The sequence below is a fragment of the Sorex araneus genome, chromosome 5 (genome assembly GCF_027595985.1).
Source record: "Sorex araneus isolate mSorAra2 chromosome 5, mSorAra2.pri, whole genome shotgun sequence".
NCBI lineage: Eukaryota > Metazoa > Chordata > Mammalia > Eulipotyphla > Soricidae > Sorex > Sorex araneus.
This window is the reverse complement of record NC_073306.1, coordinates 98,899,599-98,920,831: the sequence shown is the minus strand read 5'-3', so window position 1 is coordinate 98,920,831 and position 21,233 is coordinate 98,899,599. Positions and strand designations below refer to the sequence as shown.

Genomic DNA, 21,233 nt, shown 5'->3' with positions numbered 1-21,233 from the left:
CCATGTTTCAACACATAACTCACTATTGTTGCTAGGGTTTCCCCCCAAAAAAGAAAAGACAGTCCCACTGTCAAGGAAGCATTTGATGGCTCTCCATTGCTGAGAATGTAGAGATATTAAGTCCCACTGTTTGTTACATAACTTTTCTATTTTTTCCCCCCTCGTCCCGCGCCACCAAGATCACGCCTGTTTAGTAATCACCACGCTGCCTGACAAAGGGAAAACAAACCAAAAAAGATGGTTATTTCTCGTCATCAGCCGGCGTGGGGCTCTGGCTTAGTTGATAGTCTGGTAGAATGTCTGCAAGCAGTTTCTGGAACCAAAAGTAATACGCTGGTATCGGCCCCGGCTCGAGATTCCACCAGCGTCCCACTGTTCCAAGTACATAATAATTTATTCCCTTGTATCCCATTCCCACGCCACCAGGTCTGTGTCAGCTTAATGGACATCATACTATGGTTAACGCCACGCCGCGTTAATAAGAAGAAATTTTTAAAAAACACAGTAAAAAAGTGGTTCCAAGCTCCAGCCCCTAGAGCTCGTGTGTGGGGAACACGTGTGTGAGCACCAAAGTGGCCCTGATGAGCACTACCATCAGAATGTGTCAGAGCACCACAGCCAAAGGAGTCTGGCCCTGACCAACATGTGCACAAGCACCACAATTAACGTGTGAAGCTCTGGTGAGCTCTGGCGCTGAGTGTGTGCAAAAGAACCAGACATGCAATTGCCTATGAACTCCACATCCAACCATGGCAAAGGGAAGACAAGGGCAAAAAAAAAAATACACAGTAACACAACAACTAATTTATGATCACAATAAGCCACAATATGATAACATTTAATAACAATTAAATGTTAAGGACAAAATCAAAAACAAAAGTAAAAACTCTGGAAGTTTTAAAACTTAGCACTCTCTTCAAAAGAAGATCCTTAAAGATAAGTCAAAACCCCCAAATTGGGAATCTATAAAACAATAACAGTATAAAAACGACACATAAGAAATGATAGGCTGAATCTAAAGTAGTATCTGTAGTTAAAGCCATATCTTAACACTAAATACATTTATTTATGCCACTGAGAGCTGTCCTGCCTTGCACAGCCCCATTCTGGTCTCTACCCACTAGGTGGCAGTAGCATCCTCAGTCCTGCTAACCCAAAAGTCGCCAGACATGATACCTATGTCCCCTGGGAGGAATGGGGGTGAAAGGACCCCTGATCTGATCTTATTCTTCTCTTGTGCCTGAGATTCTGCCTCCCCTTATTTCCCAAATACACAAATCATTCCAGAAATAGTGCATTTTGTAATATCGTTTTCTGTAATGTATAGTTACCAACTTCTCAAGTTGGTATTTTTCAAAATCTTCAAACAAGCTGTTTTTTCTCTTGGGGAAAAGAATCCTCCCTACAAACTTACACCTCCAGCCACTAGAGCCTTCCCTCCCGTCATTCTGCCAAAGCTGCTTTTTGTCCCTGCCTCCACTCCTCTTCTCTTCTGATTTCCCTCCAGAAGGACTCAGGGCTCTGTCATTGCACCTCTAGCTTACACTAAGGTCTCAAGTGATTTCCACGCTGGTAAACGTGGTGCACGGAAGGCGCAGTGGAGGAGAAGCAGAGAAGGGGAATCCCGGACTGACCTGTTCCCTGAGGAGTTACAGGTGGCTCCTGGAGGAATGTTGAGAGGACATGGGGACAACGAAGGCTGCAGAGAGAGGGCAAGCCTGGGCTAAGCAACTATGTGTATGTGTGTACGCATGCATGAAACTAAAGCCATACATATGGGGTGGGTACCCAAAGCAACTTAAACTTGAGATTACTTAAAAAATCCCGTGAAAATGCTCCATTCCCTTGATTTTTGGTACAGCAGAAGCTGAATATCCATAGGAATGGAGAAATTGCCTTCCCACCAAGCTCTTGGACAATTTTGAATCTACTGGTCCATGTACCTCTCTTTAAGAACCAGCGAGGGGGTCCAGAGCACCAAAAGAACCTCCATCATGGTCAACCCGAAATGAAAATGAGTCCTTGAGGGAGACAGAGGGAGCACTAAGAAAGGCAGCTTTTAATAATGCCCAAAAGTAGAGAGAGAGTATGGGGAATATTGTCTGCCATGGAGGCAGGGGGAGGGTGGAGTAGGGGGGTACACCGGGGACATTGGTGGTGGGGAATATGCACTGGTGGAGGGATGGGTCTTTGATTATTGTGTGATTGTAACCCAAACATGAAAGCTTTTAACTATCTCAAGGTGATTCAATAAAATTTTAGGAAAAAGAGAAAGAAAAAACAGAAGAAAAAGAAAAAGGAAAAGAAAAAGAAAAAGAAAGGCGGCTGTTAGAAGAGCCCAGGATGAGGTAGTGGCGTCCCTGGGACTACATCTCCCAGGGAGCACCGGCGTCACTCGCGCTCGCCCCCTAGAGGCCATCTCGGGGAGCGTGGGCTGGGGCTTGTTAGGGCGCGCGGGGAGCAGAGGCGGCTGCGGGCTGCGGGCTGCGGCAAGCGGCGGGAACGGCTGGGCTGGTGAGTGGACACGGTGTCCGCTGGCCGTGGGCCTCGGCTGTGTGCTCTCGGGCTCCGGCGGCTGAGCGCAGGGCCTGGGGGTCGGGGTCCGGGCGCGGGGGCGCAGGACTGCTTCTCCGCGGGCAGAGGCGAGCGGTCGCTGTCCATCAGTCCGCTGTCCGGGACAGATGTCCTGCCCTGCCTGGCCTGGCCAGCCTGGGAGCTGAGCGGTCAGTGCCGCAGGTGGCTGGTGACCGCTGGACCGGGGCTCCCCGGGGCCTCGCGCATCCTTCCACGGATCGCGGGGGCCCGGTGACCGTGGGGCGGCCTCGGCGTCCACTGGGTGGGCGCGAAGGGCACCGGGGCCGCGGAACCTGCAGTGCAACAGGAACGTGCTCAAGAGAAGATGAGTTCACTCTGCGTGGCCATCCTCGTCCTCATCCTCATCATGGTTGTTGTTTATTTTACGGAGTTTGGCCGTGGATGTCTTATTTTTGCTGGGGGAGCTCAGCTGCCCGCCTGTAAGTTTACGTAACGAGCAGCCGGCGTGCGGCTCTTCCGCGGTGCCCCTGCCGAGGGCCGGGCGGGCGGGCACCTTATCCGTCAGCGCCCGAGCTGGGGCGGGAGATAAGGTGTCTGCGCCCAGTGGAGAACCGGCTTTGCACTCAGAACAATTTCTGTCACCCAGCTTCCAACATGGTGTTCTTTTTTGGGGGGGTGGGGGCGGGAGGGGTCACACCCGGGGTTGCACGGGGGTTACTCCTGGCTCTGCACTCAGGAATTACTCCTGGCCCTGCTTGGGTTGCTATGGGATGCCGGGGATGGAACCCCGGTCAGCTGCGTGCAAGGCAAACGCCCTCCCCGCTGTGCCATCGCTCTGGCCCCAACACGGAGCTCTTGTTTCCGTTAGATGGGGGAAGGTGGGGGCAGCGCTCTCCTCCCGCCGCCCCCCCCTCGCGCCCGCGCCCGCGCCCGGATCCCCGAGGCGGGGGCCGCTGCCGCTGCCGGGGTCTCGCCTGGCTTGTCTGAGTACCCCAGGCTGGCAAACGGACTATCTAGGGACAGCACCCTCCCTGGTGTTTGCATTTGATCCTCTGCGTCCACTGACCAGCTCGCCCCTCTCGTCCACGAAGGTCAGGAGTAGCTCGGTTGGGGGATTGGGCAGTGCTCCCAAGAACCTTCTCCAGACCTTTCTCTCCATTGTAAGCCAGCGTCCGTTGTGCCTAGTTATAAGGAGCTTAAAAAGCCAGGTGTAGGGGCCGGAGCGATAGCACAGCGGGTAGGGCGTTTGCCTTGCACTAGGCCGACCCAGGTTCAATTCCCGCATCCCATATGGTCCCCCAAGAACCGCCAGGAGTAATTCCTGAGTGCAAAGCCAGGAGTAACCCCTGAGCATCGCTGGGTGTGACCCAAAAAGCAAAAAAAAAAAAAAAAGTCAGGTGTAGGTATTGATTTTTCTCCCCAAATGCTTTAGTATAACATGTGTCGTTCAGATTGTTGAAAAGGCAATTCTATTGCTAGATTTTCAGTCTTTGAAATCCTCGGAGAACTTAAAGGTGCCTTCGTATTGTTAGGTAATGTTGTATTGAGGTCCGTTAGATAATGTTCAGGGGGGGTCGGCATCTCTGTAATTGAGATGGTTTAACTCCGTCCCTCATGTTTGAGGGTTGTGTGTGTGTGTGTGTGTGTGTGTGTGTTATGCTCTCCTCACTGATTAAATTTAATCTCTTATTTTCCTTATTCTAGAACTATCTGTTCCTTGAAGGTTGGAAGAACTTGACTGTAGACTTTATTGTAGGAGCTGTTAAATTTTTTAAAAATGTTTTTATTTTTGTCTTTTGGGCCACACCTAGCAGTGCTCAAGGATTATTCCTGGCAGGCTTGGGGAACCATATATTCTCCAGGCACTGAGCCTGCTCTGGCTGTGGAGATGGCAAGCTCCCTACCGTACTATTGCTCCTGCCCTGGTTTGTTTTTTTTTAAAAGAAGATGAAATTATTATTTAACTACTTTTTCAATGTTTACAGGACCATTTATTTTCCCCAGGTTTTTTATTTCTTGAAGGTCAATTTCACACTAAATATATTTTTTCTAACAGCTTACATTTAAAAAATTTTTATTAGTTAATCACCGTGAATTTTTAAGTGAATCACAGTTATTTTATTAGTGAATCACAGTTACAGACTTACAAACTTTCATGCTTGCATTTCAGTCATACAATGGTCGAGTGCTCATCCCTCTGCCAGTGCTCATTTTCCACCACCAATGGTCCCAGCTTCCCTCCTACCACTCCCATCCCGTTTCCCCCCACCCCCCCCAAACACACACACCTCTGTGGCAGGGCATTCCCTTTTGCTCTCTCTTTCCTTTTGGGTGTTGTGGTTTGCAGTAGAGGTATTAAGTGGCCATCATGTTCGGTCTATATTCTACTTTCAGCCCACATCACAGTTCACATTTTTGAAGTGTAACACAAGTTAGCATAGTGTATATAGGATTTTATTCTAAGGAAAGAGTTTTCCATACCTGTAATGTTTTTTTCTTTGTGCATACTGCTTTTTCTCATTTAGTTGGTGGACTTGCTTAATTCTAGTAGTTCATACTACTAGCTCTTTCAAAGATCCAGTGTCATCAATGGCTCAACAAGTAGCAGTACTTCTACATTATAAAAAAAATCCAAAAAACCAAAGAGCCAGCATTTGGATTTAATATATTTAGTTTATTTTCCTGTCATTAATTTTTTGTTTGTTTTTGGGTCACACCCAGCGATGCACAAGGGTTACTCCTGGCTCATGCACTCAGGAATTACGCCTGGCAATGCACAGGGTTACTCCTGGATCATGCACTCAAGAATTACTCCTGGTGGTGCTCAGGGGACCATATGGGATGCTGGGAATTGAACCCGGGTAGGCCGAGTGCATGGCAAATGCCCTACTTGCTGTGCTATCGCTCCAGTCCTCCTGTCATTAGGTTTTATTCTTAATCTTTTTCTCTTTTTCTATTTATTTCTAGCCTTTAAAAACGTATTTATTGGGCCAAAGGGACAATGACAACACAGTGCCTTTCACATGGCTGACCTGGTTCTATCCCAGCACCCCATCCAGTCCCCTGAGCCCTCCAGGCGTGATCCCTGAGAGCAAACCCTGGAGTAAGCCCTGAGCACTGCTGGGTGTGGATCATCCTCTAAAGACGGAAAAACAAAACCCCAAACACCTTATTAGTTAATTTTTCGTTGCCCCCTCCTGTTGCTCTGTTGATAAATTGGGATTGGCCTCGCTGGCCATGGTGATGGTGTTATGCAGTTGTGCTGCTCAGGGGCTCTTAGGCCTGATGGCGGTGCTTGCGCAATCACTGTGCTGCTGAGAGTTGCATTCATTTAGTTGTGGTGCTTGCACATATGTTTACCCAGTTGAGCATGTTTAGTTGAGGTGCACAATTATAGTTCAAGATTTATTAGGGGTGACTGGTGCTCACAGATGTCCTTACCAGGGATTGCACTTCCTGGATCGGGTGCACAAACATCTTAGTTATGCTGCTTGCTGAGGATCTGGTCTCTCTCTCTCTCTCCTTTTTTTCTTTGCTTTTTAGGTCACACCTGGCAATGCTCAGGGGTTACTCCTGGTTCATGCACTCAGGAATTACTCCTGGTGGTGCTCGACAGACCTTATGGGATGCTGGGAATCAAACCCAGGTTGGCTACGTGCAAGGCAAATGCCCTACCTTCTGTGCTATCGCTCCAGCCCATGGTATCCTCGTTAAAAATTTTTTTTTTAAACTTTTGGAGGGCCGAGCAGTATAGTAGAGCAGGTAAGGCATGTGGCCTACCCGGGTTTGATCCCTGGCATCCCTTATTCTCCCCAGCACTGCCAGGAGTGATTCCTGAACGCAGAGCCAGGTGGAACCCTGAGCATCACCAGAATAGCTCCCTCCCCAGGTTGGCAGAACTTTTTAATTTAAAATTAAAATTCTTAATTTTTAAGAAACATTTATTGAATCCCCATGAGATAAGTTGTTTATGATTGGGTTTTAGTAGTACATTGAGCACCTGTCCCTTCACCAGTGTCCCCAGTTTCTTCCTGCCATCCAGCACATGTCTATGGCAGACACTTTTCTTTTTTCCCTTTTAGGCTCCGTGGCTTGCAGTCCTGTGACTGAGAGGGCTCTGCACTCAGGAATTAGTCCTGGCGATGCTCAGGGGAGCATATGGAATGCTGGGAATCGAGCCCGGGTCAGCCATGTGCAAGGCAAATGCCCTACCCGCTGTGCTATCACTCCAGCCCCTGAAATAACAACTTTTAAATGACACAATCCCACAGCGGGCTGGGATCCAAGATTTAAGCTGCTAGGGTCTAAGCCTCTACCTTATTCATTGGGATTTTTGAGTCAAAAGCTTCGATCATTTATGTTACAAGCCAGTACTGTGTTGTCTGAACTTCTAATTCTTTCACGCTGGTGTCCTACTATCTATTTTTACTTAAAGTTTTCAAGCTAGACATTATTGCTATTATTATTGCCCTCTAGGTTGATATTTATTAGATTTATCCACTTGTTTGCCAGTTTTTTCACTCTCTATGCCTTGGAATTTAGATACTCTTTTTAAATAATTTCGTTTCTCCCAAGAGGATATTATTTAGAAGCTATTTAATGACTGTAAGTTTTCTGCTTTTACAATATCTGAAAATGTCTACATTCTTGAAATCTGTATTCACCAGATTTTTTCTTTGGGGTCCATGTGAGGGGTTGAGTCAAAGAATGGATTCATTTCTTTTGGCTTAACAGAAAATCAATTTATTGATATTTAAAACAGAAAGTATTTTCATTTTGTATATTAGTGGATATGGTCTATCATGCTGAATCCTCTTCGGAACGCGGCTTGCTCGCATGGTTGTCCTTCGTCTAGTGTTCTGCCTATTCTATTCAGGATGACACGAGTGAACAGCTTGTAGACGACAGACAACAGACAGATTAGGCCATAGTTGCTGATGTTGTGGATGTCTCCCTTCTTGTTCAACAGAACGGTCCTACTGGTTTTCCACTGGGACGGAACCTTGCATTCAGACAAGTAGCGTGTGAAGAGTCGGGCCAGTGTATTGATGAGTACTGGTGGTAGATTCTTCAGGTGTTGGGGTCTGACCTTGTCCGGACCAGGTGCTGTTTGTGTCTTTACCAGCGAAATGGCGTGTCGGATTTCAGAAGGCAGAATGGTGGGAACGACATATCCATGCTGCGGAATTTGGTATGTGGGCAGGTGGACATGGCTGTCAAAGAGATTCGAGTAGAAGTCGTGAATAATTTTCTCCATTGCCTTTCTCGAGGATGTGATAGATCCATCGGAATGTCGGAGGGCAGTCATCTTGGTCTTGTAGTTGGCGAAGGACAGGCGAGCATTGCGAATACTTTTCCCGGCTTCTGCTGCACTGGCCAACACTGCTGCTCTTCTCTCTTTAAGGTCTTCCTTTATCGCATCTCTGCACAGCTTTGTGAGCTCAGACGTTAGCTTGTGGTTGCCTGAGGCTCGCACCAAACCACGTTGACGAATGAGCTTGAGAGTTTCCGAAGACAGACGTCTGTTTGTGTCTTTCTCACTCTTGGCATTCTTCTCACAGACATGGAGGTGCTGAACCAGTCGATCGTATTCCTCGTCGATGTTGTCAAGGACAGCATCTTCCCACGTTGCTGCAATAGTGCCAAAGAGCTCCCAGTTGGTGGTCATTCTGGGAGTTGTCTTCTTCTTTTTTTTTTTCTTTTTGGGCCACACCCGGCGATGCACAGGGGTTACTCCTGGTTCTACACTCAGGAATTACTTCTGGCGGTGTTCAGGGGACCATATGGGATGCTGGGATTCAAACCCGGGTCGGCCGCGTGCAAGGCAAATGCCCTACCCGCTGTGCTATCGCTCCAGCCCCTCTGGGAGTTGTCTTCTTAGACTTAAATTTTGCAGACTTTTCTCCCCGGTCTGTGAAGTAGAATTTCGCACGAAGGAGACGGTGGTCCAATCCTGTTTGGAATTTTGGGACAACAGCGACATCGGTCAGGCAAAACCTTCGATTGAATATGATGTGGTCAATTTCATTGTGGAACTGTCCACCGGGAGACTCCCATGTCCAGCGTTTAGATTCTGCCTTCTGGAACTGTGAATTACCATGGATGGTCTTGGTTGACATGATGAATTTAGATAGTCTCTCACCCTGATCATTCCATTCTAGGCCATGTGTCCCAATGTGGTCTTCAGGCGACCTTCTCGGACCTATCTTGACATTAAAATCACCAACAATAATCTTGTAGAAGGTGTGGTCTTCTTCATAGAACTTCTCCAGTTCCATGTAGAACCTTTCAATTTCTTCTTCGTCGTAGTTGGAAGTTGGTGCGTAGACGATGAAGATAGAAACTGCAGGCAGTGAGCCACATCTATTCAAGCGTAATCGTCCAATTCGGATTGTTAGGCCTTCAAATGAATTGATGCTCATGGCCAAGTTTGTGTTGACAAGGACACCAAGGCCACCAACATCTCTGTTGTCACATGTTCCGAGGAAAAATTCTTCTCCAGTGTCGAAAATGGTGTGATGTGATTGATGTCTCCTCGTTTCGGTCAGACCAAAGATGTCGTACTTGATCTTCTGCTCTTGCACCATCAGGTCCTTGATGGATGCTTCTGATGCCAGTGACCATGCATTGAAAGTACAGACAATCATCTTAGATAGACCATATCCACACAGTGACCAAACTCATTGAAGTTTCGTGAGAGTTCAAGATGCTGCTTTGTCTGACATTCATCAACTTAAAGAAGGCCTTCGATTCTGTTGAGACTGAGGTGGTCATCGAAGCCTTGGTCAAACAGGGCGTTCAAACTCAGTATATCAAAATCCTCCGCGAGCTGTATTGTGGATTCACCACCAGGATCTCACCATTCTACAAGGAAGTGATCATTGATGTGAAGAGAGGGGTGCGGCAGGATGATACCATTTCACCGAAACTCTTCAGTGCTGCCCTTGAGAACATCATGCGACAACTGGAATGGGAAGGAATGGGAGTAAAGATAGACAGTTGGCAATTACACCATCTCGGCTTCGCTGATGACATCGTTCTCATAACACCAAACATTAGCCAAGTGGCACAAATGCTGACCAACTTCGAACACGAGTGTGGAAAGGTCGGATTGCAGCTGAATCTCAACAAGACGATGTTCATGAAAAACAAACTGGTCCCTGAAGCTCCATTTGCTCTCAATGGAATGAACATCTCCGAATGCAGCAGCTATGTGTACCTGGGTCTAGAAATCAACATGAGGAATGACTTGGTGCCAGAACTGTGCAGGAGGAAGAGAGCAGCGTGGAATGCCTTCAAGAGTGTCGAAGAGGTGGTTAAGAGAATGAAGAACCTCCGACTCCGGGCACATCTTTTCGATTCCACCATTCTTCCTGCAGTAACATATGCCTCAGAGACCTGGGCCCTATGCAAGCAGGATGAGAATGCTATTAGGGTATCCCAAAGAGGAATCGAAAGAGCTATGCTGGGAATATCATGTCTCACTTAAGTGAGAGAAGGAATCCGGAGTTCTGACTTCCGTCGATGGTCAAAAATCAGGGATGCTGTCTTGTTTGCCAAGGCATCAAATATCAGATGGGCCGGTCATGTAATGCGATTCACAAATGACCGTTAGACTAGAGCTGTTACCGACTGGATTCCACGGGACGTCAGAAGACCTCGTGGCCGCCCACCAACTAGATGGTCAGATTTCTTCGTCAAATCTCTGATTGAATGATTTGAGGCTCTTTCTGTTTCTGGAGCGAGCAAGTATCATTGGGCTACACTGGCTCGCGACAGAGACAAATGGCGATGTTACTGGCGCCCACTCAAGCAAATAGAAGATCAACGGGACTACAAGTGATACAAGTGATATAGTGTAGCAAAGGAAAAATTCTACATTTGAAATTCAAATTTTATTATTTTTTCTGCAGTGTAGCTATTGTGAGTAATGCTATGGTGTATAGGGATCTTTTACAAGATCTTTTGGTGCTTTTAGTGCTTTTTGTTCTAGAAGTGGATCTGCTAAATCATATGATTTATTTTTACTTTTTTGAGGAACTCTCATGCTGTTTTATGCAGTGGCTGTGAACTATTCCATTTAGGCCAATGGTGTGTGCTTCCAGTTTTGTTGCATCCTTCCCAACACTTCTTATTATCTGTTTGAGAATGTAGTCATTCTAATGGATGGGAAATTTTTTCTTTCAATAGACATCCTTACCCTATTTATATTTATTTTGATTATGGATATTTGGGAACTTGTAAATGCCATCTCATTTTATGTTCTCTATTTCTTATGCTTATTTCCTGCCAGACTCCACCTTTTGGTGGGATGGACAGTTTTTTATTTTATTTTATCCATTTTTTGGCTTTTTTGTGGGGGGGTCACACCTGGCGTTGCACAGGGGTTACTTTTGGCCCATGAACTCTGAGATCACTCCTGGCGGTGCTTGGGGGACCATATGGGATGCTGGGAATCGAACTTGGGTCGGCTGCATGCAAGGCAAACGCCCTACCAGTTATGCTATTGCTCCAGCCCCTTATCCATCTTTTTTTTTCATTTTTTTCATTTATTTATATTTAATTAGAGAATCACCGTGAGGGTACAGTTACAGATTTATACACTTTTGTGCTTATACTTCCCTCATACAAAGTTCGGGAACCCATCCCTTCACCAGTGCCCATTCTCCACCACCAGTAAACCCAGCCTCCCTCCCATCCTCCCCAATCCCATCTCCCCCCACCCCACCCTGCCACTGTGGCAGGGCATTCCCTTCTGTTCTCTCTCTCTAATTAGCTGTTGTGGTTTGCAATAAAGGTGTTGAGTGGCCGCTGTGCTCAGTCTCTAGCCCTCATTCAGCCCGCAACTCCCTTCCCCCACATGGCCTTCGACTACAATGTAGTTGGTGATCGCTTCTCTGAGTTGCCCTTTCCCCGGAACGTGAGGCCAGCCTCGAAGCCATGGAGTCAACCTCCTGGTACTTATTTCTACAGTTCTTGGGTGTTAGTCTCCCACTCTGTTATTCTATATACCATAGATGAGTGCAATCTTTCTATGTCTGTCTCTCTCTTTCTGACTCATTTCACTCAGCATGAAACTTTTCATGCCCATCCACTTAACTACAAAATTCTTGACCTCCTTTTTTCTAACAGCTGCATAGTATTCCATTGTATAGATGTACCAAAGTTTCCTCAACCAGTCATCCGTTCTGGGGCATTCGGGTTTTTCCCAGATTCTGGCTATTGTAAACAGTGCTGCGATGAACATACATGTGCAGATGTTGTTTCGATTGTACTTTTTTGCCTCTCTGGGATATATTCCCAGCAGTGGTATTGCTGGGTCAAATGGGAATTCAATATCTAATTTTTTGAGAATCGTCCAAATTGTTTTCCAGAAGGGCTGAACCAGTCAGCATTCCCACCAGCAGTGAAGAAGGGTCCCTTTCTCCCCACATCCTCTCCAACAGCGGTTGCTTTTGTTCTTTTGGATGTGTACTAGTCTCTGTGGTGTGAGGTGGTATCTTGTGGTTGTTTTGATCTGCATCTCTCTGATGATTAGTGATGTAGAGCACTTTTTCATGTGCCTTTTGGCCATTCGTATTTCTTCCTTGGTAAAGTTTCTGTTCATTTCTTCGCCCCATTTTTTGATGGGGTTGGATGTTTTCTTCTTGTAGAGTTCAACCAGTGCTTTATATACCATTGATATCAACCCCTAATCTGATGGGTATTGTGTAAATATCCTTTCCCATTCTGTGGATAGTCTTTGTATTCTGGTCACTGTATCTTTTGCGGTGCAGAAGCTTTTTAGTTTAATGTAGTCCCATTTGTTGATCTCTGTTTTTACTAGATTGCTTAGTTCCGTGTCACCTTTGAAGATACCTTTATCTTCAATATCGTGGAGGGTTTTGCCGACCTTGTCTTCAATGTACCTTATGGTTTGTGGTCTAATGTTGAGGTCTTTAATCCATTTTGATCTGACTTTTGTGCATGGTGTCAGGTCAAGGTCTAAACCCATTTTTTTGCATGTGGTTGTCCAGTTGTGCCAGCAGCATTTGTTAAAGAGGCTTTCCTTGCTCCACTTCACATCTCTTGCTCCCTTATCAAAGATTAGATGATCATACATTTGGGGTTGTGTGTAGGGATATTCCACCCTGTTCCATTGGTCTACGGCTCTGCCTTTGTTCCAGTACCATGCTGTTTTAATTGTTACTGCTTTGTAGTAAAGTTTGAGGTTGGGGAGGGTGATGCCTCCCATCATCTTTTTCCCAAGAATTGTTTTAGCTATCCTTGGACGTTTGTTATTCCATATGAATTTTAGGATTGCTTGATCCATTTCTTTGAAGAATGTCATGGGTATACTTATAGGGATCGCATTGAATCTGTATAATGCTTTAGGGAGTATTGCCATTTTGACAACATTGATTCTCCCTATCCACGAGCAGGGTATATGTTTCCATTTCCTCATGTCCTCTTTGATTTCATGGAGTAGCGTTTTGTAGTTTTCTTTGTAAAGGTCTTTTACTTCCTTGGTTAAGCTGATTCCGAGGTACTTGATTTTCTGGGGCACGATTGTGAATGGGATTGCTCTTTTCATGTCCCTTTCCTCTGCCTCATTGTTTGCATATATGAAGGCCATGGATTTTTGGGTATTGATTTTGTAGCCTGCAACTTTACTGTATAAGTCTATTGTTTCTAAGAGTTTCTTAGTAGAGGTTTTAGGCTTCTCTAGATATAGTATCTTTTTAAAGAACAAAACAAAACAAAACTTGGGGGAGTGGTGCTCAGAATTTACTCCTGGCTTTGTCCTCAGAATTCACTTCTGGCAGTGCTGGGGGTACCATATATAGGGTACCAGGGATCAAATTTGGGATGTTCATATGTATGGCAAGTGCCTTAACTCCTGTGTTATCTCTCTAGCCCCTGTCTTATATCTCTTAAGATAGAGAATTTCTAGATGTCATTCAAAATATTATTGGGGATAGGTACCTTGCAACTGGGGTGAGAAACTTTTTTTTATCAAGGCACAATATAAAGTGTAAAGTTACATACATCTGAAGTACATAGATCAGTAAATTTTGGTAAACAGAAGCACATAGAACCAACGCTCAGAACCAGAATAAAACCTTTCCAACACTCTATAATCTACCCCTTTTCAGCTCACCACCAAGACCACCATCCTGATTCCTTACACAGTAAAAATGTTTCACTTGTTTTTGTACTTAGCATCAATAGACTCATACCTTATGTAGACTTTGGTATTTAACAGCTTCCTGTGAACAATGCGGTTGTGATATTTGTACATATAGAGTGTAGTTGTGTTCAGTCTCATTGCTGTATATATTTCAATTTGTATATATCCACAGTGTAGATGTACATTGGGGTGGTTGGCAGTTTGCAACTGTTGTGTGTACTGCTATTGTGAAGGTTCTACTATGTGTCTTTTGACACATAGTCAACAAATGCCTGAATTTCTGACTATAAAGCTAGGAGTGAAATTGCTTGGCCATAGGATCACATATGCTCAGTTTTAGTATATAATTCTTCACACTTTCAGCAATGGTTGCACTAATTTATGTACCCGAGAAGCATATGTGTTTGCAGAGTTCTTGCCAAATCTTGATAATTTCTGTCTTTTCCATCTTAATCCTTCTGGTGGGTTTCACGCTGTGGTTTTAAGATGAAACTAATTTCCTTTTGTACCTTTAGGTAATTACACATTGCTACCTTTTAACTATTGATGCTTAAATTTAACCTGCATGTATAAACATCTGTAAAGCAAGAAACAGCTTTACCATGATTTTAATTCTGTTACATACTAAGACCAAATGAAATTTTGGTGCTTTTCATACATTATACAACATAAACAACTATCAAGACAAATTTAAAACTTTACTCATTATTTGAACATCAATTCTCATCTCTCTAGTTTTCATTTTTGATTTGTTATTTGTTTTGCTTGAATTATTGATATTATTGGTTTGGGGCTTTTCGCAGGGGCACACCCAGTGATGCGCAGGGGTTATTCCTGGCTTTGCATTCAGGGATCACTCCTGGCAATGCTTGGAAGCCCATATAGAATGTTGGGGAATCACCATGGATTGGCCATGTGCAAGGCAAGTGCATTACCCGATGTACTTACATTTCTGGCCCCTTGCTGTTACTGTTTCTCAGTGATTCTGTAGGTGGTAAACTTTTCGTATTCTTTCATGTTCTAAACCATATTTTTTAAATTTTGCTTTTCCACGTGAGTAGTAATGATGTATAAGGCTATAAGGTCTTTTTTTTTTTTTGCTTTTTGGGTCACACCCGGCGATGCACAAGGATCATTCCTGGCTCTGCACTCAGGAATTACCCCTGGCGGTGCTCAGGGGACCATAGGGGATGCTGGGAATCGAACCCGGGTCGGCCACGTGCAAGACAAACGCCCTACCCATTGTGCTATCACTTCAGCTCTAAGGCTATAAGTTTTTTTAAAAATCTCTGGATTTAGAGCCCAGGGAGACAGCCCGAAGACTAGCAAGCATGCTTTGCCTGAGAGACCTGGGTTTCATCCCTGGAACTCACCGTTCCTGAGCACCTCCAGGAGCCATCCTGAGCACTGAGTCAGGTACAATCCTGAGTGCCACTGGGTGTGGCCTTCAAACTGAATAAGTGAAGGCAAATTTTTCTGAATTTTGAAGATGATTGCCAATTATATGCTGGTATGAGAAGATGAGAAGGCTATGTAATCTAATGTCCACTTTTGAGTAATAAACCTGTTTCTTTTCTCTGAAGTAATACAAGTTTTTTCTTTTTTCTCTGAGCACTAAAATTTTAGGATTTTCCTAGGGTGGTCTTGGCGAAACATGGTCCCCCAAAGCATTTCCAGGTTCATTTCTGGAGGCCCTTGAATACTACTGGGTATGGCCTAAGGCCCCCAGAATCATCTGGCCCTTGCACTGAACCCTCAACCCAGTGAGCATAGAATTGCCAGTGGGGCCCTTGCACCTCCTGAGCTCCATTTGGGAGTCTCTCTGCCCCAAATGCAAACTTAGGTTGAAGAACAGTTTCCAAATTTTGAAAGCCCAAATAAATATATGTGTTCCAAACAGCCTTGAAGGGATATCAGTGGTAAAGTTTGGGGCAACCACCCAGCACTAAAATATTGTTTTCTCCTGTTTTTGGCACGACATGACAAGTATCTCATCATCAGCTAAGCGACCTGCAGCTTAGTCTGTGCTATTTTACAGACCCATTCTGCTGCCTCAGTCTGTGCTAATCTGTGGTCCCCTCATTTTACTTATGGGGATTTATCACTTACTTTTCTTGCAGGGATGCATTTGATGCTTCAATTTTGTGTCTTAATCGCTCAAAAAAATTATGATACCATTGAAGATTGAACAACAAATCATATTTAGTCATGTGCTCTATGTCATAACTAGTAGGGAAGAATGCTTAAATTTGGGGGGCCAGGGATGCTTTCCAAAAGAACAGCTACAAGAAAGTCAGAAATTATGTTCTCCTCTGAGAATGGTGAAGTAAAGCGCCAAGCTGACATTAACTTCTTGGGTCATCTGTCTTTCCAAGCAGATGGTATAATTAAATGTCTTAGTTTGAAAGACTTGTGGTCATTGGACCTGCATGTGGGTGAAGATTGTCAAACTATATTTTCTGTCTAATCATGGGCTGTATCCCATTGTAGACGTGTTTCCTCTCTCTCCCCATCTTTTGAGATCTCAAGGATGGGGAGTCAGATTGATCCTGTTCTCATTCTCAGCACCTTAACATCAGTGGTCCGTACATGCTCCTCTCATTGTGTTTGTTCATGCATCCATTAGTTCATTTACTCCGTTTTTTTTTTCATGTCTTTCTATTCTGTGTACACAATTCTCATTCTCTTCCCCCTATGGCTGATCTAATGTATCTTTTATGCTTCGATGTTTGAATACTTAAAACATGTTCTGGTTTTGTGCATATATCTTAAATTTGAATAAACGGTATCACATTTTAGCTTTCAGCTGTTTCGTAGTGTTATTCCTACTCAACACATTTTTATCACTCATTTTGTTGATTTGTGGTATCCACAATTCTCTTTCTATCTGCTCTTCTGGACACACAAACCGAAAAATACACCCGGATACCACAAACAATGCTGAATGAAACTCTCCTACAAATCCTCACATAGGTTATATGCGAATCTCTAGGAGGTTTAGAAGAAGGATCCAGATTTTCTGGCACCACCTGTGCCTCTGCTTGGAAGAGCCGAGCACTGCCAGCTTGTTTTCCAAAGTTACTGCTCCAACCTATGTTCCAAAGACCATGAACTTTTCAAATACTTGGCATTTTTCAAATTTCTAATTTTCAGTAATCCCATATTACCTCAATCTCTATTTCAGTCTTATCTCATATCATCTCAATCTTACATTTACATATAGATGCTAGTTTTAAATTTTTCCATTAAGATAAATTAATTATTCCATGCCCTTTCTTCATATTTCTTTTTTATTTCTTCTAGAATATTTCAGATATTTATCACTTGTTGATTTTTTGGCAATGCAAATAATTTTTTCCCAATATACATGTCTGTTAACTTCATTGTTGGTGTCTTTGTCTAATGGAAATCCTTAATTATATGACTGAAATAATCAAAATGCCTTCTAGAGTACAGGATACAGCCCTGTATTTTTCTGTCAACTTGTTTGGTTTTATCTTTTGATGAGTTGATTGACAACATTTAATAGTCAAGGTATTAGGAACCTGAATTAGCTCACTTTTGGCTAGAGTAAGGGAGTACTAGGGTCTGGGTCCTTTAGTCAGGGGTGATCTCTCCAACTTGACTGGTCTCACTCATTTTCTGTCCTCAAGGTCTGTGTAGTCATATGAATTATGCCCAGCACTGCTTGTACACATAGTAATATCTTGAAAACAAAGAAGCATGATGATAACATTCACAAAAATATTAAATGAAATTGATTATGGAGTGAAGTACATTTGGCATTGACAGCAAAGTCGTGATTACTATATTTTATGACTTTTATGACATTTTTTTTGGAGGAGAGCGACACAGAGTCTCTTGCCCCCTTGCCTGGCTATCTTCATTGGGACCCCTCGGAGGGGTGGGTTGAGTTTCCCTCCCTGCCCTGAGCAGATCCTTGGCCGTTGAAGACCTCTGGAACCCAGCCACAGCCATGCTCAAGGCCACTCTCCACACGTTCAGATGAGCCTCACGCATGAAGGAACTGGCAGAGGAACCCAGGTGTGTGGGACGCGGGGCTGAGATCTCCAAGGCTGCTTGGATCAGGACTGGACCTCTTCCACCCAGATTCCCCATTTTCCAGTAAAACCAAGCTCCCAGAAGCGCATGGCCACATGCTGATAGCCTAGTTCTCCTAGAACTCTCCTAGTTCTCCAGGTTCTTGGAGAACCTGGCAAGCTACCGAGAGTTTATTGCCCGCACGGGAGAGCCTGGCAAGCTCCCTGTGGTGTATTCATATCCCAAATACAGTAACAGATATATACATACCTCTTGGAGAGCCCGTCAAGCTACTGAGAGTATCTCGCCCACACAGGCAGAACCCATGGCACATTCGATATGCCAAAAACAGTAACGATAGATCTCATTCCCCTGACCCTGAGAGAGCCTCCAATCGTTGGGAAAGATGAGTCAGGAGAGGCTGCTAAAATCTCAGGGCTGAGAGGAATAGAGACGTTACTGGTGCCTGCTCGAGTAAATCAATGAACAATGGGATGACAGTGATACAGTGATGACATTTTTTTAATGCTCAAAAGTGTCCATGGTTTCATGGAATCTGTATATGAGTAGAAGCCTTTTTAGAAAAAGTTTTATATAAAACTTTTTATAGAAGGACTATAAACTGTGAGTGAAAACTTATAGAAGGATATCATTGATCTTTAGCTCTATAATTTTTCATTATTCTCATCCCTTGTGAATCCTTTCTTGTTTAGCTGTGTGGAGCAAGTTATTCTCTTTTCTAATCTGGTAATGCTCTCCTCATATCTTTGCTCTTGCATTTCAGTTGTAATGCTGCTTTCTCAATACTTACTTGTTTTTTCTACTAGTGGGGACAAGTACTAGTTAGTACTGGAGATAAAGACATTAAGTGGATGTTGCACTGGGGTCAGGACCTCTTGGCCTTCAGGCTCTTGCTCTTCTATATATCAAAGGAAGCTGATTCCTGAAAACTTTATTTTCTCATCTCCATTGTTGGCCGAGGGTGACTGTGGAAGACACTGATGAAAGGCGCAGAGGGAACAAGCCAGGGATTGCTCCTTTTTCTCCTTTGGACTATCTTGGGTGTAGTTTTAGCTCCAGCTGGTGTCACTGTCTTTGGAGCCCTGATGGCACCTCCTTTCTCTTTCTTTCCAGCCTTAACCATGCAGAGGCACATCCCACTGCTTTCCTCTGGATCGGCTCACCATTCAATTGAAATTTTCAGTTCTTTGCCAAACTTGTAACTAGTTACCAAATTAAATGCCTTCCATTGAACTACTTCTGAGTCCTTCCTTCCTTCCTTCCTTCCTTCCTTCCTTCCTTCCTTCCTTCCTTCCTTCCTTCCTTCCTTCCTTCCTTCCTTCCTTCCTTCCTTCCTTCCTCCCTTCCTCCCTTCCTCCCTTCCTCCCTCCCTCCCTCCTCCCTCCCTCCCTCCCTCCTTCTTTTCTTTCTTTCTTTCTTTCTTTCTTTCTTTCTTTCTTTCTTTCTTTCTTTCTTTCTTTCTTTCTTTCTTTCTTTCTTTCTTTCTTTCTCTCTTTCTCTCTCTCTTTCTCTCTTTCTTTCTCTCTTTCTTTCTTTCTTTCTTTCTTTCTTTCTTTCTTTCTTTCTTTCTTTCTTTCTTTCTTTCTTTCTTTCTTTCTTTCTTTCTTTCTTTCTTTCTTTCTTTCTTTCTTTCTTTCTTTCTTTCTTTCTTTCTTTCTTTCTGTTTCTGGGCTACACCCAGAAATGCTCAGAGATTACTCCTGGGTCTGCACTCAGGAATTACTCCTGGCAGTACTTAGGGGACCATGGGATTCTGGGGATCAAACCTTGGTTGGCCTCGTGTAAGGCAAGTATCCTATCCGCTGTAGTACTGCTCCAGCCTTAACTTCTGAATTTTTTTTTTACCTGATTGGACCCTGCCCGATGAAGACAAAAGTCTTACTCCTGCATCCCCACAACCTTACAGGTTAAACAGTAAGCATACTGTAATTTTTTTAATACTAAGAATTGAGCCCAGAACTTCACACATGCAAGGCTACATCTCTGGTCCAAGTGAACTGGGAATTTTTTCCTTTGGGGAGACCCCCAGGCAGTGCTCGGGGAGCTCCTGGTGATAGTCAGCCTACTAGACTGGCAGTTTTGATGCTTAGAGCTGGAGGATACTGGGCTGCTGGGACCCTGCAGGACTGGAAACCATCAGGGTCACCCTGGGAATGCTCGGAACCTCCAAGGCCCTTCCCAGACATGCTTGGGTGGCATGTGGTCCCCTGGCTTGTGCTGCCTCCTGGACTGAGGACTGCAGTTTTGGTATGTTTAATGTTCCTTGCTTCCTTCTTTTGGGAGTTGATTTCAGCATGGACATAGGGATTGGCCATGATCCAGATTAAGACAATCATATAACTTCATACTTTCTGTTCACAAGGAGTTTTCCAAGGTAAATCGAGTCATTCAAAGAAGCTAATCATTTTCCTTTGGGTTATTTCAAATGGAGCTTGTAGAGAGAGAGCTCCTTTTGCTTTTGAGTTACAGGGGTGGGTGAGCTCTGTGGAAGCTCGGTCCTGGTTTTGTCTACTGTATATTTCCTGTGCAGGGCAAGTTCTCAAATAACACAGCTCCCCGAAATCAATGCCACCAACTACAAAAACACTAAGAGAAAAATATAGGGTTAGGGAAATGACTCAGAGGGCTGGAACTATGCTTTAAATGTGGAAGGTCCAGGTTTCATCTCTACTACTGCATGGTCCCCCATTTTTACAGGAATGGCCAAAAAATAAAAGATAAAAGTCAATTTAACTGACATAATGCCTTTTATTACATACAACTTTAATTTTAAATTTGTTAAAGTATCTTTTAGACTTTAGAAATCAATTTATATTAAGTACCATACTTGTTTCTATAGAAAAAGGAAACTATAAGTGAAACAAATTGCTTTTCTGAAAACTTTCTGAATCATCCTTCCATTTAGAGATTCTCATTAATATCAGCTTAACTCTGGCTTATTTAGCTCATGATATTCACAGATAAAATCCCCTGTGCCTTCCAGGAAGCTAGTAATGTTTAGACTCTAAAGGTGTTCCTCTGATTATCTCAGCTTTTTCTTCTGTGTTGGTAGTCACAGTTCCAAAGGTAACATAAGGGGAGACCTGATCATCACGATTGACCTGTGAGGGGTGGGGGCGGGGGTGGGGGAGGGTTGGGAGAAAGAGGGTCTACACTGGTGATGGGTGTGGTGGAATTGTGTGCATGAAAAACCTTTATTAATAGCACTGTAAATTATGTGCTCATAATCTCAATTTTAAAAAAATTGCTGATTTTTCCCTGGCCTTTTCCCCTTTTCCTGAAGCAAGAGAGGTTTTGTGATTTTTTTTCTGGGTTTATTTTTGGGTCTTACCAGACAATGCTCAGGGATTACTCCTGCTTCTGCATTCAGGAATCACTCCTTGCAGTGCTCAGAGGACCACATTGGACACCAGGAATTGAACCCCTGGTTTACTGCCTGCAAAGTAGCACCCTACTTGCTGAACTA

The 21,233-nt window shown here is 44.2% G+C and overlaps 1 protein-coding gene across 5 annotated transcripts in view; it reads left to right on the top strand.

Annotated features, from left to right (window-relative positions):
* The first annotated feature begins 2,422 nt into the window (after positions 1-2,422).
* Positions 2,423-21,233, top strand: part of SPECC1 (sperm antigen with calponin homology and coiled-coil domains 1) — a 457,476-nt gene continuing 438,665 nt past the window's right edge. For all 5 annotated transcript variants that reach the window (XM_055139258.1, XM_055139256.1, XM_055139257.1 and 2 more), the window contains exon 1: positions 2,423-2,514. The gene's annotated coding sequence lies outside the window, so the exon portion shown is untranslated. The remainder of the gene's footprint in view (positions 2,515-21,233) is intronic.